This window comes from Pongo pygmaeus, chromosome 1, assembly GCF_028885625.2.
Source record: "Pongo pygmaeus isolate AG05252 chromosome 1, NHGRI_mPonPyg2-v2.0_pri, whole genome shotgun sequence".
Lineage (NCBI taxonomy): Eukaryota > Metazoa > Chordata > Mammalia > Primates > Hominidae > Pongo > Pongo pygmaeus.
Window position 1 is genome coordinate 84,709,138 of NC_072373.2, and position 12,337 is coordinate 84,721,474.

Consider the following 12,337-nt stretch of genomic DNA (forward strand, 5'->3'; position numbering starts at 1 on the left):
AATGAACCATACACAGGGCTATGTCCAGCACGTGGTGAGCTCTCAATTAATTTTAGTACACCATTATTATTATTATTATTATTCATCCAAATATCTTCTACAGGATTCCTGCTCTGGAAAGAAAGTCCAGACTCCATGGAAAAGCCCCACCCTACACCTAACTCCTTCTCCACACCCTACCTAACCTGAGAGCTCTCCGCACCTTAGCCCCCATCCTCCACGCTGACAACTCACCCGTGCAGTGTGGGCCCGCCCTTCCTCACATGGTTGGCGTGAAAGTTAAGTGAGATAATTTAATGACAGCACTTTGTACACTATTAAAGACTGTGAAAAGGATGTCATTTGCACAGTAAGTATTTCTTGGCCTTTGCCATTTCTTTTCATATCCTTTAGTGAAATCAACCAAATATTTGTTTATAATTTTATACTGCTTTCTTGTTCAAAAACTTTCAATGACTTCCTTTAGTCTATTAAGCAGTCTCAGGCTGGGCATGATGGCTCATGCCTGTAATCCCAGCACTTTGGGAGGCAGAGGCGGGTGGATCACCTGAGGTCAGGAGTTCAAGACCAACCTGGCCAACATGGTGAAACCCCGTCTCTTCTAAAAATACAAAAATTAGCTGGGCATGGTGGCAGGCACCTGCAATCCCAGCTACTTGGGAAGCTGAGGCAGGAGAATAACTTGAACCTGGGAGGCAGAGGTTGCAGTTAGCCGAGATCACGCCATTGCACTACAGCCTGGGTGACAAGAGTAAAACTTGGTCTAAAAAAAAAAAAAAAAACAGTCTCACCAGGGAACAAGCGTGTCCCTCCCCACCCCCAGGGACATTTGGCAATATCTGAAGACACTTTTGATGGTCATGACGGGGGAGTTCTTCTAGATGGAGGCTGGGGATGCTGCTAAACATCTATAATGCACAGGATGGCCCCACAGCAAAGAGTTATCTGGCCCAAAATGTCAAAAGTACTGAGATTGTGAAACTCTCTTACAAAGTGTCACTAATGGAATAAAATACCAAATAGTATTTTCCTGTCGTTTTGGAATTTTGGCTAAAGCCCCAAGGTGAGGTCATGAGGTCCCCTCATGTTCTAAGGACTTATGAAGGTAGATGAACTGGTTCTGTGACTTATTCCTCTTCTTGAGCCAATATTCATAGAAGATTGGAATTTAAGGAGAGAAGTCCGTAGAATAAGGAGTATTTGGGGAGTAGAGTCATGGCTTTACCCTACCCCTTCAGGGTATACAGTGAGAGGGGGTATCCCCATTCCTGTGGCAAATGAAGAGGGCAGAAAAGAGCCACTTATTGAGTGGGCGTGGGTACCTACACAATGGGGAGGCTGGCACCTGGCATCCTGGCTGATGCTTGCCTAGCAGCAGAAACCCACTGCCCCACCTTGCCACAGAGGGTGGGGAGAGAGAGCTGGGAGTGGTCTGAGCTACCGTGAGCATCGAGATGGATGTTTTTTCTTGATAGAGACCTCTGAGGACAGGGGCCCATTGTGAGGGTGTAAGTGCGGAAGGAAAGGGAGAGCACATACAGTGTATCCCACCGCCCCCCTCCCTGTACTTTGCTTGTCCAGGATGTGGCATTTTCTGTGGGCCAAGTGAATTCCCTGGAAAAAAGTTGTGTTTAGAGTACCCTGAAGGTACCAAGCCAAGTGAGTGGCCTCTCAAGGCAAGCAGACTCCCGCAGTAGTAGGCTGTGGGTTGAACTGCTGTGGGCAGGAACTAAGGGGTCAAGCAGAGCATTCGCTGCCCATACCTGTTAGCTCGCAGCACAGAGTTCCCCATGGGGCTTCCCGAAACCTCACCATGTGCACTAAGAAGAGCCACCTGTTGGTACTTGCCAGATGGAAGGCATCAACAGCACCACGTGCTTAAGAGCACTTCTCTCTCTTCTCAACCTTTCTCCAGGGCCCAATTCCCTGGTAGAGAGAGAGAGAAGGAAGACCCAAAAAAGGAAGGAGGGGGAAGAAGGTAGAAGCAGAGAGAAAGAATTGACCACTAAGCTTGGTTAAGACCAGACTTTATGACTACTGAAGTGAGATATTCTGGGTTTTGCCTGAAGTACTGTTAATAGGCAAGGAGTGGGAATGGCACAGAGCTGGTTTGAAGACTGGCTGGAAAAGAATAAAGCTTTACTGTTTGCATTTCACTGACTGTAGAGGCTTTGCAATACCAGGTGCACCAGTAAAAACCCAGGCCCCAGGCATGCACCAGCTTGACTTTGCCTTCTTTGGTTACCAGTCTCTCAGACTTAGCAACATCATTTTCACTTCTGCCCCTGGAATAGCCTACATGGCTTGTCTGAGCCCATCTGCCCAAAGCATCAGCTGTTATGATTTAGTTCTGCCTCTGAGATAAGCCCCAGCTTTTTATCAGGGCAATCAAGGCTGTCCATAGCTAGGCCCCAAAGAAAAAGTTCCCAGCTCTCTCCTTCTGTACATCACACACACCTCCAGCTGATTTAGCTATTTCTCAAATGAACTGCTGTCTACGTCTTTGCTCAGATATCTCTCTCTGCCTGGCATGACTCCTTCACCAGCTGTAGCTACCCAAGTCCTACGTATCCTTTAAGACCAGTTCAAAGGCCACATCTCTGTGAAGCTCTTCCTGATCTCTCCATCTTCGTAACATTATCAGCACTGCACGTTGCATTATTGACTCGTTGTATATGCTGTCAATTTTACTTGTAAACTCCTTGAGAGCAGGAGATCATGTCTGATTCAACTGCATATCCACAACATCTTTGAATGGAGTGCCCAGCCCAAAGTTGGCATTCAACACATGTTAGTGCAATTGGCACCTCTGTTTTCACTCCCAGTACACGGCAGCCCACTGAAAGTGGTGTGTTCCCATAGCAAGCCCAGGAGCCTCCCCACTGGAGCCCTGTACCAGAAAACCAGTCCTGGGTAGGATGTTAAGATAAGGTATGAGGTCTCCACTGCCTGCCAAGTTACTCTTCATGGGCACAGTGGGCAATGGCCCAAGAACTTGAGGCATGTTCTTTGCCTTCAGGTAACTTACAATGGAAAAAAGCAGAAAGCACAAGGATCAAGGTATCCTAAGCAACAATACACCTCCAGCACTTTGAAGTTCACAAAGCACACGCGAAGATCTGTGGTGGTAATCTGGCCTTGGAGAAGAAGGCAAGGGAGCTGTTGAGGTCTCCATGTTAAAGATGAGAAACTGAGACTCTAGAGATTCAATGACTTGTCTTGGGACACATGTGGTGGTAGCATGAGGAACTCAACTACTCTCACGGCAGATGCAGAGCCAGTGCCACTCGACTCCAAGACCTCTGGGCCTATATCCTCAGTGAATTTTTTTTTTTTTTTTTTTTTTTTTTTGAGATGGAGTCTTACTGTGTAGCCCAGGCTGGAGTGCAGTGGCATGATCTCGGCTCACTGCTACCTCCGCCTCCTGGGTTCAAGCAATTCTCTTGCCTCAGCCTCCTGAGTAGCTGAGATTACAGGTGTGTGCCACCATGCCTAGCTAATTTTTGTATTTTCAGTAAAGATGGGGTTTCACTGGGCAGGGGAGCTGTTGAGGTCTCCATGTTAAAGATGAGAAACTGAGACTCTAGAGATTCAATGACTTGTCTTGGGACACACACGGTGGTAGCATGAGGAACTCAGCTACTCTCACGGCAGATGCAGAGCCAGTGCCACTCAACTTCAATACCTTGGGGCCTATACCGTGGTGAACTTTGTTTTGTTTTGTTTTTTTTTTTTTGAGATGGAGTCTCAGCCCAGGCTGGAGTGCAGTGGTGCAATCTCGGCTCACTGCTACCTCCGCCTCCTGAGTTCAAGCAATTCTCCAGCCTCAGCCTCCCGAGTAGCTGGGATTACAGGTATGTGCCACCATGCTCAGCTAATTTTTATATTTTCAGTAAAGATGGGGTTTCACCGTGTTGGCCAGGCTGGTCTTGAACTCCTGCCTCAGTCTCCCAGAGTGCTGGGATTACAGGCGTGAGCCACCACGCCCGGCCCTCAGTGAACTTTTTATATTCTGTGCCCATGAAATATTTGTAGGTTGAGGGATTGGTATACATGAAGAACAAACATAAAATAATAAGGGATGGTGTTTTTTAATAAATGTGGAGCTTAGATAAACAAACCAACATTTAGCTAACATCTCCTTCAGGAGTTTGACTACAGTGATATTTTCCTTGGATAGTTCCCTTTCACGTTTGTCTTCAGAGCTGGTTTAAGGCCACCTAAGATACATGATCTCATGATTCTATAGTAAAGACTTATTAAATAACAACAACTACAACATCTCTCCTGGTCCAGGTTCATGTAACATGCTCATCAATCCGGAACCCAGCATACACCAGGCCCCAGGCTGGCACATTCATATTCTCAGCTTTATTTCCTACATTGTTCAAGAGATTTGGAACTGAATGGCATTTGATTATTTTTAAAAACCAAATCTACCCTCTATGAATGAAAATTTGCCACCACTTCTGTAATTTAAAAAAACTGACTCAGGCTCTGGAAGAACTGGGTCTTGGAGCCAAATGATCTCAAGGCTTCAGGCAATAAATCAACAATGCCTTTCCACTAGGAGAAAGCTTGGGGCGGCAGCTACACGATTAATTAAGGCGTTACTGGGAGGGGCTAAGTGAGGCGTGGAATGGAAGGCACAAACCCCTTTTCTCCGAAGGCAGGCAGGGAAGGCAGATTGGAATAAGAGGTTTGTTAGTTTATGAGTTTAAGAGAACTGGAGACCCAAACTCTTTCCCAGCTAGGAAGAGCAGCTTTCACCCTCCTCTACAGAAAACTCCATGGAAATGTCTCCCGTGACAGTGCTGGCGCACACAACCATCTCTGACCACAGACCACAGACCACAGAAGAATTGGCCCGGCCCGGCCTTCCCAGGGGAGGCATCTTGGATTGTGCAGCTGCGAGGGATGCTTGCAACCTGCCCCTCCCGGCTGCACACTTTGTGCGGGAAGATTGTTAGGCATGGGCGCCCTCTGCTGTCCGCTCAAGGCATCACGTCCCCGAGAAAGCAGCTTCCAGGAGGACTGAGAGGGAAGGGATTTTAAAAATTGAAAACAAAAAGAGTAGTTTGAGAAATGAACCCCAAATAGACTCAGAGGAAAGGGTACCCTTAGCCAGATACTCACTCAATGGAGTGTTTACTTCAGACTAGGGAAATGGGCTTAGAAGACGAATCTCAAGGGGGAATGGTTGGAGCATCCCATAGAGAATGCATGAAAAGGAGTCGGGTTCAGGCTGGGAAAGAACAACCTCCTCCTCACCTGTCAGCCACACCACTATCTAAAGGGAACACAGGTCTGTAACTGCCAATTCACTGGCATCACATACAAAGGCGAAGGCTAATGCCACATCAGGACTGGTTCTTCAAAGCTGGTGACCACTCTGTACAACAATATTGTTCCCACAGCAACATGACAGTCAAACCTCTTTCCCACAGGTAGAATTTGAGATTTTTGAGAATGGCTAAATGCGAGCTTTTAATGGCGAGATGTTTTAGGGAAATTTTCTGTTGTTCTTTTCCTGGTTGCCATGCAATGTACAAAAGTGCCAGATCAGCCCTTCCCAAATTTGCAGAGGCAGATGTGGGCATTCACAGCAAGCTGAAGTTGCAGTGCTCTTAGGAGGAGCAATGCTGATAGCAGGTGGCCTGGTGGAAGGACCAGGGGACAGGGAGTTAGAGGGCAGGTGAGTTGTCTGACCTAGGCATGTCTCTAAACCTCTCAGGCCTTCAGCTTTCTCTTCCGTAAAATCAAAGATTCTAACCAGATAATCTCTAAAGTTCTTTCTACCTCATCAGATCAATAATATCTTTTAGAGATAGATTGACATTCTACTTCATTACCTTACATGAAAGCAGGAGCTCACCCTAAGCTCTGGGCACCGGTTTCAGAGAGAACTCTGAAAAAATCCTATTCCTTAGAAAGCCCAGGATCTGAAGGATAAAACACACAGATTAAAAAATTATTAAATTATGAGTTGAACACCTGCTATGGGTTTAGTGTGCTGTTAAAGGATAAATTTATAAGGCTGGGCAAGATAGCGATACCCCATCTCTACAAAAAATACAAAAAACAAAATTAGCCAGGTGTGGTGGTGTGCACCTGTATTCTCAGCTACTCGGGAGGTTGAAGTGAGAGGATCTCTTGAGCCCAGGAGGTCAAGGCTGCAGTGAGCCATGATTGCTCCACTGCACTCCATTCTGGGTGACAGAGTGAGACCCTGTCTCAAAAAAAAAAAAAAAAAGATATAGATTTATAAAGATGGTTTCTAATCCCAGGTGAGCAGAATTGAGTTTATCTATCTCAGTTGATGGCAAAACAGACCATCCAAGTTACTTCTTTTGTTTATTCTTCTCCTGTCATCTGCTATCTCAGATCCAAATCTTCCCCAAAGATTCCAAGTTCCTATTTTTTTTCTAGTAGGTCCTTGAAAATTCACCTTCCACAGGTTTATTTCTACATATGACACCCATGGAAACTATATGGTATTATTTTGTTGTTTTAAAACTGTATATGAATGACTTTTTTCGTATCAGTTTCATTTTATCCATTCTTCTTTGTTTCTCTCGTTACTGCGCTTTGCCATCCATCAGCAATGCTCTGTGTAACTCTGGCCGGTTCCTTTTAATTGCTGCACAGTGTTTCAGTAAACACATAGATGGCTGACAGCTCTTTACCATGACAGGCATTCTTGCATACGTCTCCTTGCTTACCTGTATGGGAGTGTCTCTGGGGTGTATACCCAGAAGTAGGACTTGCCTAATTGCAGAGTATCCACATACTCAGTTTCACTGTACTTTCCTACTGTTTTCCAAACATTTGCACCAATATATATATAGTATATACTCTCACCAGTGCATAAGGGTCTCATTTCCACACATCCTTCTTAGCGTTTGTTATAGTTCAAATTTCTAATTTTGTCAGTGTGCTTCATACCAAGTCTTTCTCTGATTTGTCTTTCTCTTATTACTAGAAAGATTGAGCTCCTCTTTCCTTATTAGCCATTCAGATTTCTTATGTGTGTTCTATTGCTTATCTTAAAAGAATTACAATTTAGGCCTGGCCTAGAAGAGGCAAGTGCTTAGTATATATTGCAATGGACTGAATGTTTATGTCCCTCCCCCCCAATTCAAATGTTGAAATCTTAACCCCTAAGGCAATGGGGGAGGTGGGGCTTTTGATAGGTGATCATGAAGGCAGAGAATGGGATTAGTGCCCTTATAAAAGAGACTCGAGAGAGATCCCTTTGTCCTTCCACCACATGAGGACACAATCGGAAGTTGGCCATCTATGAGCCAGGAAGTGGGCCCTTATCAGAAACCAGACTTGCTAGTCCTTTGATCTTGGACTTCCGAGTCTCCAGAACTATGAGAAATTTCTGCTGTTTTATAACAGAAATGTTACAAGTACTTTTTCCCAATCTAATACCATCTGTTCACTCCAGCAGAATCTTTAATATTGATGTGGTCAAATCCATCCGTTTCTCACTTTATGGTTTGCAATTTTGGAGTCTTGTTGGAGGAACCTCCTTCATCCGAAGGTCCCAGAATCATTTTCTCATTAACCTAACAACAGACTCAAGGAGCCATGTGGGGATCAAAGTATTTGCTTTGTAAGAGACTGATCTGGACTGGAGAACATGACAGGCTTTTCTACCCTCTTCCCTTCCTGAATTACAGATGTCCAAGTCCACAGTGCAGGGCCAACCTGACTTACCTATGCTTTCCCAGGTGGAGAAGCTGAAGAATGGGGACCTTCTGTGGTGAGAGTGCCCCTGTTCAGGGATTCATCCCTTGGGTCCTGGAAGCACGTGGCTCACTGAACTTCAACACATGCAGGTCCAGGAAACAGGTCAAGATTTTACCCCTCCACCTTGCCCAAGGCAGAAACATGGCTGAACAAATGGCTGCTTTTCTTAATCTCACCAATCTGACTAGTCACCTCTCTCCTATGAGGAAGAGCAAGTGACAGTGTGGACAGGGAAGCCAAAGGATTTCATCAAGGACTTTTATGTCCAGTAGAAAAGCAGGAGCCCTTCATCTTTGAGCTAAAATGAGTATGTGAGATTAGGAAGAGTAGAAAGTTCCTTTCTCTAGCTAATCTTAATATCTTTATATTACAATTGAAGAGGAGTCTCAGAGAGGCTGAGTCACTTGCCCATGGTCCCACAGCAAGTAGTAAAGCTGAAAGTCAAAATTAATCTCTAAAGTGAGACAGACTCTAACTTTTAACCACAAACTCTTAATTTCTTCTTGTCACCAAAAACCTAAGTATAGACTGTGATTTCCCCTATTCTCTATTTCCTCCACATCATAGATGCTCAGGATGTTGCAACTTCAGTGGCCCCTTCTTACTTCTGCCTGATCTAACTATAGAGGTCCTAGAGACCCACAAGGCAAAGGGACTTGTCCAAAGCTACCAGCAAAGTAGAGGCAGAAAAAAATACATGTTTTCCAAACATCATGAAAAGTTCTGCCTCACTGCTGGATGCTTTTAGCCTTGAGCTTCTTTTTTGAAGAGGACTAATGGAAATAATACAGATGCAACTCAATCTGGTTTAAGTAAAAAAGTCTCACAAAACTGAAAGTCTTAGGACAGGACCAGCTCCAGGTACAGAGGGCCCAGGCACTCAGATGATACCTTCAGGACTCTTGCTGTCTCTGGGGTCTGTATTTCTCTCTGTTAGAGTCATTCTTGATAAGCTTGACAAAAAGTGACTTCCAGGAACTCTAAGTTGGCATCCTTGTGGGCCAGTGACCCTAGCCAAACGAGGAGAGATCTTCTCTTTGCCCACATTCCAGCAGAAATCCCGGAGCAGATATTCACAAGCTCTACTTGGTTGGAATTAGGTCCCAGATACACCTGTGAGAATGGTGGGAGGGATAGCAACATCTGAATCACATGGGCGGAACCTGGGAAGGAGTGGTTTCCTAAAATGAAAACTGAGGTGTGCTCACCAGAAATGGATCCAGAAAGGAAAAATCTAGATGTCAACACAACTGACAGATTCAACATGCAGCCATGTCTGTGTATTTCTCTATTACTAGCATTGCTCTACTACCAGGCAACCTACATTGCCTGCACATGGTACTCCAGACATTGGGCCAAGCATTTCATATGCATTACCTTATTTTATCCTCAGTGCACTTCCATGAAGTGGCTACTATCATGATCCCCATTTTAATGGAGAGGATATCAACGCTTAGGGAGGTTTTATTATTAATTGTGTCACATAGCTAGTCATGGGCAGAATCCAAACTCTAACCCAGGAATGCCTTAACTTAAATCCCATACTTTTAGCCACTGCATTCTATTGCAAACAAAACAGTTAATTCTAGGAAAAGAGGACAGTCTTTATTCTGCAGATAATATAATGTAAGTCCTTCTCCTCCTGCCCCCCTTCCCCATCGGCAACCAAATTGTAGAACAGAAAGCACAACTCCATAGCATCATTGCTTCTGATTTCTTCCTTGAGATTCTGGATTTCCACTGTATCCACAGACACTTCCTTTCTTGGATAAATCTGACCACCCACACAAGAGAACCGATGCTATAAGATAACAGCTGCTTTGGGGTTGTCCATAGCCAGAGATACACAATATTTGTTTTTCAGTTGAAAAAGGATATTCTCCCCCAAATTGCCTGAATCCAAACTGGCTAAACCACTTTTGTTCAAACTTTCCAAGCAATTTCAACCTTGGGGTGGAAACAGAGCATGAAATGATTTGGAGCAAGAGGACAATTTTTGGCAATTTTAAGTGAGTGAAAACAGGAGGTTATAATGGAAGTTGTCTTTCAACCCTTAACTCCAGCATTTTGTAACCAAGAATTCTGTCTCTCAGGTTTTGCTGGTGGGAACGTAATGCTGAGCAGTTGTCTGGAGCTGCTTCTAGATATTCAATAATTAGAAACAGCAACGCTGACTCAGAAGCCTATCAGCTGGCTTTCAGAGTGCCACTTCACAGAAGAAAAAAGGAAAAAAAGTTGCAAACTTGTTAAAATAACAATTGAACAAAAATCAATAAATATGTCATATACATTTCAACAGTGATTTGTAATTCTCCTTTAAAATTGCATTGTCAAATGTCTAATATAAATAAGTCCTATATGAGGAATGAATTGGAAGAAAAGTTGAAAATTTTTCAGTAATGACGAGAGGGCAAAATCTCTTATTTGGGGCCATGTGGTCAATGGAAGGAGACAGGGTGGTTTAGTAGTAATTCAGGTGACACAACTAGGAAGCTAATTTGTCTGCAAAAATGTCTTTTGAAATTTGGTCCAGGATGGGATCAGTCATGTTCCAATTTCCTCGAAGAGATTTAAAAGCTGGAAAACACCCAGCTATTGTCCATGACTTAGACACAGGCTTCCTGGAGACAGAGAAACATTTTTTGGAGTGTCCTTTTCTACTCAATGATTTTTCAGGGTCTTTGTCTTTCCATCTTACAATAGGTGTGATAACACAGAACATATGGAGAGGACACACACACAGACACACACACACACACACACACAGACTGTAATCGTTCAGGCCTGTGGCAAATGGTAGAAGAGAGAACAAAAGGCATACGTGGAAGTAGAAAATTTTCCTACAGCATGGAACAGGGCTGGACTTAAGAGTAGAAAAGTTTTCCACTCACCTATGAGCACATCCATCGCAGCAGCCTCAGACATCATAGCCACTGTTTTCTTTCTTGGGTCTGTCTGAGGCAGGTGGAGCCAGGAGGCAAGTGGGATGCAGACTCCTGCACCTGCATTTGCCACTCCGCTCCATTCCTGGGATTATTCTGGAAGTGGTCATGGCCAGGGCCTGGTACCCTGTCTGGTACTTAAGTCTATTCTGAAAATGTCTGTTGAGGGATGAAAGATACCTCTCAGACCAGGGTTAGGGATCTGGCTTGTGGCTGTCCCAAATCTTCAGTGCAGACTCTGAACGCAAAGAGGCCTTTCTCCATCTCCAAAAAGAACTAAAAGGTGTAACACTGGGGCTGGAAACAGAAAGACTGTCTACACACATATTGGACTCTGGTGCCCAGGGAGGTGTCACCTCCACCTCCTCCACATGGCTGGTAAACAGTGCTTTGTTCACATCTCTTCTCTGCACCCAAGGAGCTCACCAAAGCACACACCCACTAACAGAAGAAGCCGGAGAACCAGCTGCTGACCTTGGACCTGGCCCTGATCCTCAGCATTAGTTGGGTGGGCCTTTTGAGTAGTTTAAGAAACTCAATACTCATCAGCCTTTACAGAGCAAACATTTATTCTGTGTGTAATTCTATGCCAAGATTCAGGGCAACGCGTAAAGTATGATTCTGTTTATGCAAAAAATACCCATATAGGTGATTTGTAAGGTTTATATAACTGTATAGAAAGAAGCTAGGAAGGATGCACACTGCTAACGGTGGTTACTTCTGGGAGCAGTGTGGAATTAGAGGCAGTTCTGAAGTGTACTTTCATTTTTTACTTTATCTTTTCTATTTCTTTTTTATAATGAGCATGTATTTATATATTACTTATGAAATTCTTTATAACATTTATCATTTCTTGTCATGAAATACATATAAATGTATATAGATGTGTTTATTTTCTGTCTCTTTCATGAGGACAAAGACTATTTGGGGGGATATCAAGGACTAAGGGATGTGTATTTTGTTAACCATTGTATTCCTGGAGCCCCGAACAGTGTTTGGCACAGAGTAACTGTTCAATAAATATTTGTTGATCAAATGAACTACTTACAAAATTAAAAACTGGAAAAATATGTGTGTTCCAGTCTGAGGGCTTGGTCTCTGGAACACAACCTGGCTCATGCTAAATACTTAACATGTGAATTTAAATGAAATGCTTTGGTGCATAAGCCTTCATGCCTGCTTAAAGATTTCACAACCCAGGCATGTCCAGGGTAGAATCGGTTCCGTGTCTCTTCTACCTTCTGGTGGCTGCCGGCAATCCTCGGTGTTTCTTAGTTTGGGGCTTCATCATTCCAATCTCTATCTCCGCCTTCACGTTGCCTTCTCTGTGTGTGTCTGCCTACTCTCCCTTGTCCCCTCTTACAACGATACGTGTGATGGCACTCAGGACCCCCTAGATAATCCAGGATAATCGCCTCTCAAGATGCTTACCTCAACCACTTTTGCCATGTAAGGTAATATTCAAACGTTCTGGGGATTAGGAAATGAATATATCTTTGGGGAGGGGACACTTTTTTTTTCTGCCTAGCACAAATGGAGACGATTTTGAGATGTGGAGAAGGGAAGAAGGGGGTTCCAGGTGGAAAGGTCAGAATATACTAGTCTCTGGAGGCAGGGAATCATGAGTCATGGTCCAG